General features: G+C 35.4%; 1 protein-coding gene across 1 annotated transcript in view; it reads right to left on the bottom strand.

Annotated features, from left to right (window-relative positions):
- CUL3 (cullin 3) overlaps positions 1 to 14,648 on the bottom strand; it is a 128,099-nt gene that overhangs the window by 61,382 nt on the left and 52,069 nt on the right.

The raw sequence follows: 14,648 nt of genomic DNA, 5'->3' as shown, positions 1-14,648 counted from the left end.
CAAACTCTAGCATCCTAATACTCTGTATGACCAAGGTAAATAATTTAACCTTTGTTCTTATTTGTGAAATCACATCCACTTTGACTGCTTTAAAGACTCACTCAAGGTTGCACCTGGCACTCAGTGGGTACCAAATATGCTGTGCCATTTCTTCTTTGATTTCTTCACCTAAACAGTCAAGCTTAAGTTGCACCTCCACAAAGAGAAGCCTTCTCTCACACTGTCTTACAAACCACAAACTATCTCCACTCCTAATATTTTTCTCCATAGTTCTCATCCCTATCACACTATAAAATTACAAGTTTGCTCTTTTACTCCGGCATATAAGACGACTTTTGAAACAAAAAAAAAAAGTCAACCGAAAATCGGGGGTCGTCTTATCTGCCGAATATATCCCGAAAAATGTTTCAATATGCCGCTAAACGAAAATTGCCTGAATATTGCCACAAAACAAATTTTCCAACTCGATCCTGCACCAATCACTGCAAGGCTGCTTGGACTGCCTCTCTAACTCAGCCAATCCAAGCAGGCTTTTTATGCATGCAAATTAGACAGTGTTCTGTACCGGAATCTACACTGTAAAAAGCCTGCTGAGATTGGCCAGAGTCAGAGAGAAAGTCTATTATAACCTTTGAACCTTTGCTTGTTGTGATTGGCTCACTGTGATACATACAGTTGCAGCACAGGAACGTTCTGTCTGATACAGCAAATATAGGCCTACACCTATGTTTTAACTGCAAAATTAGGGGGTCGTCTTATACGCCGGCAAATACGGTACTAAAATATAGCTTCCACAGCAAAAAGATTCCAACCTTCTGTGTTTATCTCCTATGCCTAGAATTGAAAATAAGACCCTAATATCTCCACCCTTCAACAACACAATCCACCTTCAATTTGTTAAAACTTTTCAGGCTCTGCCTACTACATCAAAATTTTATTGGAGAGTAAAGCAAAATGCCTTCCTAATACAATCCTGATCAAATTATTCAGACTTCCTTTCTACAGTACACAAGCAAACTGCTACCTTCTCTAATAAGAACTTTTACTACTGGTATTTCTTCAATCAGTCTAATTAAAAGATTTTATTTAAGTTAGAAAAAAGAATTTGGATTTTGGTTTTATCTTTACCATGAAAAAGTCATTATTTGTCTTATAAGTTGCCACAACACTTTAAGACAGCTAAATTATACAGTTACTCACAGCATACCAATCCTTTATATGTAGGTTAATCCTCAATACCTTAAGCCTAACTAAACAGACACCATCTATCTCATCTATCTCAAAATATCCTTTACCACAGATAATCTGTAGTAGTAGTTCAACTTTGGGGGGAAGGTTGGGAAAGACTCTCCCAACTAAATTTTTTTTCTTTTTGAGAAACAAACTAAGCCTGTGTACCTAGATATACAAATAGCAAAAAACCTAAAATGATAAACATTTGGCAGAAAAACATGAAAAACTATAGACTGAGAGGAATTACAACATTTTCTCCCAATAAATAGGAGAAATCAGGGTTCAAAATGCCTTTCTCTTTTGTATTAGTATAAAAGAGGTCATTAAAAAGCTTTAATAATGAATCACTACAATCATTCTATTAAATTTATCATAGAAAAATCACTAGTCTATATCAAGTTATTTATTCTGGTTCACAAAGCAATGCCCTTGAACTTCAAGACAAATATGTTCACCATTTCAAATGATAGTCATCTATGTTGCTTAATGACAGAATTAGGACACAAATACTTTTTTTTAGGACACAAATACTTTTATGCAAAATGAGTAATATTTCCAAGGCACCAAAAAAATTCAATAAAAGGGTTAATAGAACAAAATGTAATGAAAGATGCCATTTACAATTTTAAGCAACTTCCAATGTGACATTGCCAAAAGCATAAAAGAAAAACAAAAAGGCAAAGAATACCATAAAATTGTAAGAAATTGTTGGACGAAGTTACATTTAAAAACAACTTGAAGAAAATAATGATTTCCAATGCACCACAGAAATTCAAAGAGTTAATAGAATGATGTAATAAAAGATATCATTTGCAATCTTAAGGAACTTCCAATATTAAATTACCAAAAACAAATGAAAATGTACTGAACGTTACAGAAATTAAAAGCTACTGTTTTATGTTAAAATGTTCCAAAAACTCTGGAAGAAAATAGCAAACAACTAAAAACAAAATCAACTCTTTGTCAGCTTAGTAAATAACTCAAAAAAAGGCTAGCTGTCTTGAATATAGAAAGGCAATTTTGCACTTAAAAATTCATTAAATGACAATTGAACATCACATCATACTGCTTTTAACTAAAACAAAATACAGGGGTTGGAGTGGTGGTGCAAGCGGCAAGGTGCCTGCTTTACCTGCATTAGCCTAAGACAAACCGCGGTTTGATCCCCCAGCATCCCATATGGTCCCCCTCAAGCAGGAGTGAGTTCTGAGCGCATAGCCAGGATTAAACCCAAGTGTCACCAGGTGTGGCCCAAAAACCAAAAGTAAATAAAGTATACTGATAATATCAATTATCATCAATGATTAGAGCAATGAAACTTTCATTCATAGCTGGGGAAAATACAAAATGGCACAGCCCCACAGGAAACATTTAGCAATATTGTGTGAAATTAAATATACATTTATCATATGACCCAACAATTCCATTCCTAGGCATTTAAGTCAAAAGTTAAATTCACATAAAATCTACACAAAAATGTTCACAACAATTCTATTCATAACTAATAAATCAAATAGAACCTAGTGGACAGTGGTATAGTCATACAGAACCACTGAGTATGGCTCAGCAATAAAGAGGAACAAACTAAAAAAACATAGAGGAACTTGAACTAATTTAACACTATTTAACTATTTAACCAACAATTTAAAGAAATGCTGAATTTAAACTATGATACAACATTCCAAACAAATCAGAAATACACTGAAAGAACATATCAGTGTTTATCAGGTATTAGGATTGAGAGAAGGATATGAGTCAAAAGAGAAAAATATAATCAAATATAAACAATTATCAGAGTGAGGAAATAATCTACATTATGATAACCACTAGATGAAATCTACACATGGACCATATACATAATTCACAGAATTCTAAAATTAAAGACCAATTTTGATTATAAAATTTTATTAAAGCTTGCACAATATTATGTTTCTCAAGTCACATCAGGCTTTAATTATAAAATAAACTAAGATATAATGGCACAACCTTTATACATAAAGTAACCTAAATCCTAAGAGTGATACAGTGATATTTTGCAATAATTCAAATTGGCATACAACAGCATTCATTCATAGTGCTCTTCCAGTCTTCCGTCAAACCCTTACCATAAAGTAAAATTACTTAATAAAAAGAAAAGCTTTATTCTTCAACACTGAAATAAACCCTGTTCACTGATTCCAAGTCCATCCAAGAAGCAACACTCTCTCAAATCAACAAAATTACTGATAAAGGATGGAACAGAGATTAATAGGAGAGTATCTAACAGGAGTATAAGACTAAAAGCTTCCAAATCTTTAGAGAATGACAAAGAGACTTAATTCTCAGCCAGTAGTTCTTAGCTGAATTGAAGGACAATAATAATATTCCCATGATATTACTATCCAAAGACAACAGATGAGGGCCAGGAGGACCTATGTAAGCTTGCCATAAATAGTGGGGGAGTGCAGTTAAGAGTAGAGAAGGGATCATTATACTCTAGGCAAGAACTAGGTACTGAAAGAAGATAGAATGATAGGCATGATACTCCTTCAGCAACAATACAAAAAGGAGTGTCTAAAAGAAAAAAAAAAAAAGAAAGAGAGAGCTATAAAGAAGAAAAATGTTTGCCCCAGAGGTGGGGGGAGAGAAGGGAATATATATACAATTGTGGTGGAAAAAAAGAAAAACCCAGCTGTATTATGAACAACCTTGTAACCATGTTCAAATAAAATAATTTAAAAATAAATTATACTCCCAATACTTGAAAATATGCCTTAATTTTGATCATTAATTTAAATCGACACAAAATTTTAATAGTTAAGGCAAATTCCTGCCAGTCAATTCTAATTAAATATCTCGGTGATAACACATATACATATATATCAACAGCTAAAACTGAATTAGACTGTGTCACATAATCATGATATGGACTAGAATTGAGAACCTTTCTAGAAGTCTCAAAACCAGGTCAATATTTAACCCCCAAGCAGATCCATCACAAAGTATATAAATTTATATTTAGTATTTTATATTAATATATACAATACATATAAAATCATAAATGAGGCATAAATTATATGGATATCAAAAAAGGATACTAAGACAACATCCTTTAAGTATTACAATAGAGGCATTATAAATACTACCAACTATAAAACCTACCCAGAAAGCTATAGTATTTTAATATTCACACAAGAGTCAAAACAATAAAATTGGAATTTCCAGACAATGCCTAGGGGAGTTACTAACTAGGACTATGCTTAACCCATCCAGCTGGCCTACATCTCCCTCGTATCATACGAATTTAAATGATTAAAGGTTTTTAATTCCATATTCCACTAAGATGTTTAGTAAAACAATTTAAGACATTTTTCCCCTTGATTAAAAACTGGTTCTAGAGTTGTAGCCACACCCTCAAATGCAGTCTCCCTGTTCACACCCAGCCAGCTCCAAAGTCTCACTCTTCTCGAAAGAGATGTAAACCAAGCCATGAAAAATTATGGTATACCAGTGACGCAACACAAAGAAGGCAATCTCAGGAGAGAGGCAGGCCAAGACCCAACCATGAAGCTATGCCTGCTGCATCCATCACCCAGAATAACCTGTTTGTTTTTTTAATATATAATTACTTTATTTAAGCATTGTAGTTACAAAATTGTTCATGGTTTGAGTTTCGATCAAAAATGAACACCACCCTTCACCAATGCACATTTCCCTCTATCAATATCCCGTTTCTCTCCCATCCACCCTTCTTCACCTACCTCTTGATCAAGCATTTTATTTCTCCTTCTCCCAACTTCTCTCATTCCTTTCATTTTTAACATTGTGGTTTGCACTATTGCTAATGAAGGGATATCACTTTATATACTTTTGGCCCTGAGTTCTTGTACAGAGAGATCAGTTCCAACTATCACTGTCACAGTGGACCATTAATTAGCCTAACTGCATTCACCACTTTCTGTGGCAAGGTTCCTACAATGGACTGCTCCTCCTGACCCTCATCTCTACTGTTGATGGGTATTATCATATTATCTTTTATTTTTCTTATATCCCACAAATGAGATTATTCTATATCTATCCCTCTCCAACTCATTTTTCTTGTAGTAATAATCTCCATATCCATCCAGGTAAAATAAATCACATGACTTCATTTTTCTAAAAGCTGTGTAGTATTTCATTTTATAGTTGTACCAAGTTTCTTAAGCCCTTCATCTGTTTTCCAGGCAGTTGGGTTGTTTTAAGATTCTGGTTATTGTAAATAGTGCTGCAGTGAACATATGAATGCAGAGGGCTTTTCTTCATTTTTGGGGTACCAAATGTCTATGTGTAGGAATATTGCTGGATCATATGAAAGCTGAATTTCTAGGTTTCATTTGAGGAACATAGTTTTCCAAAGAGGGTGGACCAGACATTCCCACCAACAATGAATGTGTTCCTTTCTCTCTGCATCTGAATGAGCACTGGTTAGTCGTGTGTGTGTGTGTGTGTGTGTGTGTGTGTGTGTGTGTGTGTGTGTGTGTGTGTGTGTGTGTGTGCGCACTGGTTAGTCGTGTGTGTGTGTGTGTGTGTGCGCGCGCGCGCGTGCGTGCCAGTCTCAATGATGTGAGATGATATCTCATTGTTGTTTATATTTGCATCTTTCTGATTAGTGATGTAGGGTATTTATTCATGAGCCTTTTGGCTATCTGTATTTCTTCTTTGAGGAAATGTCTGTTCATTTCTTCTCTCCCTTTTTTGGATAGAGTTAGATGTTTTTATCTTCTTGCTACATTCTGCCAGTGCCTTGTATAACTTATCTGATGGTGGTGGGTAAAAGAAGTTTGTCATTCCATTTTTTTTTCTTTCAAGTCACTATTTCCCTTAAAGGAAACACTTCCCTTTGGAGTGAAGAAACTTGTAAGTTTAATGTAGCCCTATTTCTCTTTGCTTCCACTTTCTTGGCCAGTGGTGTTTCTTCCTTGAAGATGCCATGAGCTTCAATGTCAGAGTTCTGCCTATGTTTACCACTATGTACCTTAACCTTAACCTTAAGCTCTGATATCAAGGTCTTTAATCAAATTTTTAATTGACATTAGTGCATGGTGTTAGATATCTGAGTTCACTTTTTTACAAAAAAAAAAAAGAAAAAGAAAAAGCTGACCAGTTTCCCAACATCACTTGAACACTTTCCTTGTTCCACTCTGTATTTGTTGAACCTTTATCAAAGATTAATTTATAAACCAGTTTTATAATTATAATCTTTATCAAGGATTGATTGTAAAATTGAGGATCAGTCTTTATTCTAGCACCATGCTGATTTAATGAATGCTTTATAGTAGAACTTAAAGTTGGGGAAAGTGATGCTTGCAATCTTCTTTCCCCCAAGAACTTCTTTAGCTATTCATTGATATTTACTGTTCCAAATACATTTCAAGTGTTTGATCCACTTCTTTGAAAAAAAAAAAGAAAAAATCATGGATATTCTCATAAGGATTGCATTAAATTGATACAATTCATTGGGAGATACTGCCATTTTAATTGTTAACAGTCCCCCGTCAATGAGTAGTGAAAATGTCTCTCTTAATTTTTAAAGCAGTGTTTTGTAGTTTTCTTTGTATAGGTCTTTCATCTCCTTAGTTGACTCCAAGGTACTTGATTTTTCTAAGGCACAACTGTGAATGGGGTTCTTTTTAAAATGTCTCTTCTCTTTCATTACTTGTATATAAAAAAAATTGAATTACTGTGTATTAATTTTGTAGCCTACTACTTTACTATATAAATCTATTATTTCTAGAAGCTTTTATGTAGTCTTTAGGATTTTCTAAATATAGTATCATGCCATCTACAAACTGAGAGTTCGACTTCTTTGCTATGTGGGTGCCCTTGATATCTTATTCTTGCCTAAATGATACAGCAAATACTTAAACTACTATATTGAATAGGAGTGATGAGAGGAGCCAACCTTGTCTTGTACTAATCTTTGAGATAAGTTTTTAGTTTATCCCCATTAAGTATAATGTTTGCCACAGGCTTTGGTAAATGGCCTTGACTATATTGAGAAAAATTCCTTCAATTCCCATCTTGTTGAGTTACTATCACTAGCAGGTGCTGGATCTTGTCAAATGCCTCCTTTGCATCTATTAATATATCATATGATTTTTACTTTTCTTTTTTTGATATGGGTATGATGTTGATTGACTTGCATATTTTAAACCAATCTCGCATCTCTGGGATGAATCCAACTTGGTCACGAAGTTACTGGATTCTGTTTGCTAGTATTTTGTTGAGATTCTTTGCATCTGTGTTCATCATGGAGATCAGCCTGTATCAGGCTGTGTGTGTATCTGTTTTTTGGTATCAGGGTGATGTTAGCTTCATAGATACTAGTCGGGAGTTTTCTTCAATTTCCTGGAAGAGTCTGAAATGAATTGGAATAGGTTCTCTTTAAACATTTGAAAGAATTTACTAGTGAACCCATCTGGGTCTAGGCTTTTGTTTTGGGAAGCCTTTTGATGATATTTCTGACTTGGTTTATTTCTTTTTCTTTGTGATTCTTGCTAATGGTTTATCAATCTTATTTTTTTCAAAGAACCAACTCAAAAAAAAAAAGAACCAACTCTTCCTTTCATTGATTTTCTGAATTGATTTTTGGGTTACCAGTTAATTAATTTCTGCGTTTTTATTATTTCCTTCCATGTGCCTATTTTTGGTTCATTTAATTGGTCATTTTTCAATTTTTAAGTTGTGCCAATAAATTGTTCACGTGTGCCCTCATTTTTCCTGTCGAATACTTGCAAAGCTACAAATTTTCCTCTCAATACCACTTTTGCTGTGTCCCTCAAATTATGATTCATGTTTTCATTCTCATTTCCAGGAATCTTTTGATTTCCCTTTTTGATAGTCTCTGGACATTGGCTGTCCATTAATGAGCTATTTAATTTCAAGGTGTTAGATGCTTTTTCTCTGTATCTGTTTGTAATTCAGTTCTATTTTTAGTGCATGATGATCTACAAAGACAGTTGATACAATTTCTATCCTTTTGATTTTGAGGTATGTTTTATAGACCATCATGTAATCTAATCTATTTTCAAGAAAGAACCATGTGCAATGGAGAAGAATGTGTATCCAGCTATGAGGAATGAAAAGCCCTATATGTACATCTACTAAACAAATCTCTTCCATTTCTTTCCTTCAAAGCCAGTATATCCCTTTTAAGTTTTAGTTTGGATGATCTATGAAGTGACGAGGGTGGTACTAAAGTCTCCCACTATTACTGTGTTGCTACTGATATCTTTAGCAGTTGTTTTGTTATTTTGCTGGCCTCTCTACTGCATATAATGTTTAGGTGTGAGGTCTCCCTGATGTACATGTTACTTGATTATTAAGAAATGCCCATCTCTGTCTCTTATTACCATTTGGGGGGGGTCACACCCAGCAGCACTCAGGACTTACTCTGGCAGGCTTGGGGGACCATATGGGATGCCAGGATTCGAACCAATGATCTTCTACATGAAAGGCAAATGCCCTATCTCCATGCTATCTCTCCGGCCCCTCTTGTTACCTTTTGTAAGTCCTAGGTTTGTGTTGTTTAGAATCAGTATGGACACCCTAGCCTCTTTTTTTTTTAAATATAGTTTTTATTTTAATCATAGTGGCTTACATATCATTGACAATATTATTTTAGATACATATTAACATAAAATCAGGGGAATTCCCATTACCGAATTGTCCTCCCTCCATCTCCATTCCCGTCCTACCTTCCATATTCTCTTCCCTCGTCCCCGGGGTTGCTAGAGTAAGCGGTCCCCTCTGTGCCTAGCTTACTACTTAGTGGTCTTACATCTGTTTGGTCTTGGTACCTTCCTTGTTTCCCCCTCTAATTGAGAAGCGGGACTAGATAGTTCAAGTTATGTGGTTTTGTTTGAAGAGAAAAGTAATAAACCGGGGAAAAAATCAAATATGCCGAAAATGGGCGAAGTCCTTCTAGAGGCTCTCATCCTAGGTTTGAGACACAAAGGGAAAAAAAGGTGAAATACCACAACAGTACAAAAAGAAGTGTCAAATAAAATATCCAGTGAGCACTCCAATAATAAAGATAAGCACCACATAAAAACCATGTTTTGGTGTGGTTATTGAAGTTGTTGTTTCCATTTATATTTATTTTCTTCTTTTCTTTTCTGCCCCGGTCTTTTTAAGGGAGTTAATTTGCTTGAAAAATTGTCCTCCAACTTTTGAATCTGTGTTTGCTCTGACTATTCGGATGTATTTCTTGCAAGCAGAAAAATGCTGGATTTGATTTTCTGATCCACTTTGTAAGTGTGCCTCATAACTGGTACACTTAGTCCACTCCAATGACACTGAAAGAAATTGTCCTGGGATTTTGTATCATCTTTTTGTAGAATTATGGTGGGTTTGTGGGATTCACTTTGCTTTAGTGTATACCCTTCAGATCTTTTTTTGATTCTGTAAAGTTTCTAATCTGTTATTTATCCATGCAGCTCTGTACTTCAAACCTGAATGAAAGCCTGGCTGGTGATGTATTCTTGGTGAAGCATTTCTTTCTTTGAATTTTTTCACTATATCCCACCACTGCCTTTGAACCTGGAGGATTGCTATTGATGAATCTACTTTAAATCTTAAATTTGCGTCTTTGTATATAATTTTCCTTTTAGATTTTGCGGTTTTGCTTTGATTTGGATCTATTTTAGCTGGTACTCTTCAGGCATCCAGATTGTGGATGTAAGCATTCTTCAGCTCTGGGAATTTCTCAGCAATGATGTCTTTGACTCTTGCTTCTTCACAGGGGTTGCTTTCTTGGCCCTCTGAAACCCCAATGATTCTTATGTTGTTCCTGTTAAATTTATATCAAATATTCACTGTTGTCTATTCACTTATTTTGAAGATATTTTCCATTGTCTGTTCATTATTTTAAGACTCTTCCAGTTTCTTATGTTGAATGGAGGTGTTATTCAGCTCATCTCCCATCTCACGGGTTCTGTCCTCAGCAGTAGTTACTCTGTTCCTGAGGTTTTCCACTGAGGTTTTCGTTTTACCTACAATGTTTTTCAATCCTCATATTTCTGTTTAAAGTTTTCTTATTTCTACTCTCATATCCTCTTGAGTCTAATGAGCTGTCCATTTTATGGTTTTACGATCTTTAACATTCTCTCTAAAGTCCTGATCAGAGAAGTTATGTAGGTGGTTGATATTATTTGAGTCTTCAGAACTAGCATCTTCAGTCACAAGGTGTGGTGGGGTGCTGTGTTGTTTTCCCATGTGACCCTTTTAGTGTTGTTGTTTTTCATGTGCTGTAGTGGGGCTTCTTGACTAGAAATGTTCAGTTACACTCATGCCTGCACTCACTCATCTCAGTTCAGTTCAAAATGGCACATTTTTAGTACACATCCCACCTACAGCTGTTCCCATTGCTACCAGTTAAAAGTCCATTTTTTTCTCCCAGCCACACTGTGCTGTATCACTTACTTCAGTTCTGTTCAAAATGATGTTTTTTTAGTATAAACACTGCCCACAACCATTCCCAGAGCTGCTGATCAACAGTGCCTTTTTTTTTTGTCCTGGCTACCCTGTTCCTTGGGCTCACACAACTCAATTTCAATCCAAAATGACCAGAATCACTGTTTTTCCTCTGGCCCTGCTTCACTACCCTTTACATTTCTCTTCGGGGACACCAATCTGAACAAACTTCAGGTATGTTGGCGTTTGGGCTTATATCACCAAGGATTTTATGGAGCAATTGTGGGCAACTACTCCAACTCTCCCTCCCCTGCATCCCTCTCCTTCCAGGAGAGCTGGCATCTGAGAACACACCCCTAAAAGCCACAGAATAAGTAATAGTGTTTTGAATTTCTAGACAACTTCATTTGTTTGATGCTGTCATCCTTATGGGAACACAATGATTTAACAGAATGGAGAACTAAAAATAAAAGCTTACTAAATGTTCCACCACTGTATTAATGACTTCATTGGAGATACGGTAATTTTCACGAATTGCTTGCTACTGTACTTTCGGTTTTTGGGTCACACCTGGTGATGCTCAGGGGTTACTCCTGGCTATGTGCTCATAAGTCGCTCCTGGCTTGGGAGACCATATGGGTCACCGGGAGATCGAACCGCAGTCCGTCCAAGGCTAGTGCAGGCAAGGCAGGCACCTTACCTCTAGCGCCACCGCCCGGCCCCTGTACTTTTGTTTTTAAAATTTTCTATCTTCTCTTCCTTTTTCTTTCTTTTTAAAATAACTTTCCTCTCTCAGCTGTAAACAATGTATTATGGTCAATTATGCCAACTATGTGATGCACTTTCGTTAAATAAAGTAAAAACATTGGTTCTGAGTTTAAAGGTCATTTCTTCCACTTTTATTGGTCTGCTAACTGATTCTTAGTCTCTGAAATCTTTGAAAGACATCTGCTAAAATCTGAGTACTTACATAAACATCCAGTGTTTACCAAAATCAAAAGTAGCATTAAAGTATTTTCATATCATATTTTAAAAATATTTGGTTTTTTTTTATTTAAACACCAGTTACAAGTTTGTACATGCTACATGTTTCTTTTGTCATAAAGTTGTTCATGAGTAAGATAGTCATACAATGTACAACAACCTTCACCAATGTGCATTCCTGTCACCAATAATGTCAGCAGTTTCCCTCTCACCCTCCCTAATGGCCTTTTCCTCCCACATATAATACTTGAGTTTTTTTCCCAAAGTCCTGCATTTGTTATCTGGGAGTGTGTGTCACTTTACACATTTGACCAGTTATGTAAACTTCACTTTTTCCAAGGTACACCATTAAAAATTAGTCTTAAAGACCTCAAAAAAATTCATTTCTTCATATAACAGAATACAGCATAAACTCGGAAATGACTTTCAACAGGAGCCAAACTATGAAATATAAAGAACATCTCTACTAAACTAACAGATGTCTTCACTCCCCCCACCAACTTCTAATTTAACAGATCAGAGTGTAACTTTTTGCTTCTCATGTTTGTAAGCAGAAGTCTAGTAGTAGTACAAAAGCTGAAAAAGCAGACCTCAGTGTTCAAATCTCTACCAATCAACTACTAACTCTCACAGTTGTTGGTAAATGACTGAGCACCTTATTTGATTTCTTATGGAGCAAGACTTATCTTTTATAAATCTGTATTAATACCATCTACTTCAGAGAGCTTTTATAAAATACTTAGAATAGTAAATGCCACATAACATGTTCTAAGTGTAAGAATATCTATATTAGATGTTTTTACTACTCACATATTTGTTTGGGAAGAGAGACCACATTGGCAGTGAGCTGGGTCTAGTCCTGAACTACTCGCATGGGGGCATGTAGTCTCAGGGAATGAACCCTGGGCTCCAACATGCAAAGTATGTGCTCTAGACCTTTGAAAATCTTCCCAAACCCCATACACATATTTAAATCTTGCTAATCCAAAGTGTGCTTTACTAGAGAAGCTATCTGGTGGAAATAATCATTGACCAAAAACTTATTAGAAAGGCACAAGCTCAGGCTTTACAACAAATTAAATGGTAAGGTGCATTTTAACAAGATTTCCAGAGATTTTGAGTCAAGCAACATAAAACACAGATTTGTTCACTTATTTTTTCTAAACTCTATTTTCACTGAATTCTTGCTTTTCTCTAAACAACAGGTATTTAAAAACTGGATGGGATTTGTAAATACCTTAAAAACACTAATTATGATTAAAGAAATCATATCCAGTACCATTAATGAAACAGTACAATCACCACTACAGGGAAAGCTTTTTTCTTTTATTGAAGATAGATTATTTTATAAGCAATTTACTGAAGTTACATACATATAATTAGTAATGAAGCTTTGTAAATTCAACATTTTTAAAGAGCCCACTCCTTGCCATTTCAAATCAAATTCTTTCTTAGTGATAATATTTTCTATTCACTTGTTTAAATGAAGCTTTTTGTCTATCTGTTTCTGGGCTGGATCCAGCAGTGCTCAGGGTTTAGTCCTGGCAGTGCTTTGGGCCTAAATGCTATGCAGGGGGAAAGGATCAAATCATGGCTACACTCACTCAAAGCAAGCAGCCTACCAGTTGTATTGTCTCTGCCCTCCCTCCAACAGTCTTTTCATATACTTATTTAATGACTACTTCAATACAAAAATTAGGATGGTGCAAGGTAGCATAGGGAATACAAGATACTAGTCACTTTACAATCTCCATGGATACAGGGTGAAAGAGGAGCCTATTATTAGCATGCTTAACCTTCATACAAAGAATACAATGAATAGCAAATGAGAACCAGGACAATTCCATTTCACACTATTGAACAAAATTTACAAGCTAAGCAAATAAAAATAACTTGAATCTGGTAATTTTTAAAAATGGTAAATATGGGGGCCAGAGAGAGAGAGAGAGCACAGCGGTAGGGCATTTGCCTTAGATGCAGAAGGTCGGTGGTTCGAAACCTGGCATCCCATATGGTCCCCGAGCCTGCCAGGAGCAATTTCTGAGCATAGAGCCCCTGTGAGCTTCCAGGTGTGACCCCCCCCCCCCCCGCACAAGAAAAGGTAAATATTTTAACTTAGCTACCAGTAGTTTAGAAAATCAAAAATTCTTAAAGAATAAAAAGTAGTACAGAGTGCCATGAAAAAGTTTTACCTACTGGTGAAAAGGGAAAGCAAAAAATGTAATAAATACAAGAACAGTAAGACTCATCATTTATAAGCCATTCCAATCCCAATGTTCTAAACAATTAAGATACAGGATTAGAGAGATAACTCAAAGACTGAATACATGCTGCTTGCACCAGGAGTGACCTTGGAAAAGTCCAGAGTAACTCTTGAACATAGCTGCTGTGGCCCAAAAAAACAAAGGAAAAAAAGATACTGAGCTATAAATTAAAAGTCACTAACATTTTAAACACTGAAAAATTGGGACATGTGACAGAATATAAAAAAATACACTGCCAGCAATAGTCTTTTTTAGTTCACTTGAGTATCAAACAGTTAAGATCATGATCTGCTCCACAAAAGACTGACAACTCCAGTCTTAAAAAAAAAAAATAGACATATAACCTTAAAATTAGTGTAACTTTAAATAGCAAGATACACTGATTAAACAGTGAACAGATAAAAATACCAGAATTAAACATCTGTAAAACAAAACATCACAGTTCATGCTATTATTATAAACTGCAATTTTCATTTGAATCCTGGTATTCTCAAAGTTTCATTTAAGCAGACAATTCATAAACTCCAACTATGTGAAGAAGCGAGAGACACACAAAGATGAATGAAACATGTCCTAAGCTTACTTACCCACTCACTAGAAAATACAACCTAAACCAGGATCCTCAAACTTTTTTAAATGGAGGCCAGTTCACCTTTCCTCAGTCCACTGGAGGGCCAAACTATAGTTTAAAAAAGAAAAAAAAAAAAAATATATATATATATATCCATCCACTGG

The sequence above is a fragment of the Suncus etruscus genome, chromosome 2 (assembly GCF_024139225.1).
Source record: "Suncus etruscus isolate mSunEtr1 chromosome 2, mSunEtr1.pri.cur, whole genome shotgun sequence".
Lineage (NCBI taxonomy): Eukaryota > Metazoa > Chordata > Mammalia > Eulipotyphla > Soricidae > Suncus > Suncus etruscus.
Note: the sequence above shows the minus strand (reverse complement) of the source record. Positions and strands in the feature narration are given on the sequence as shown.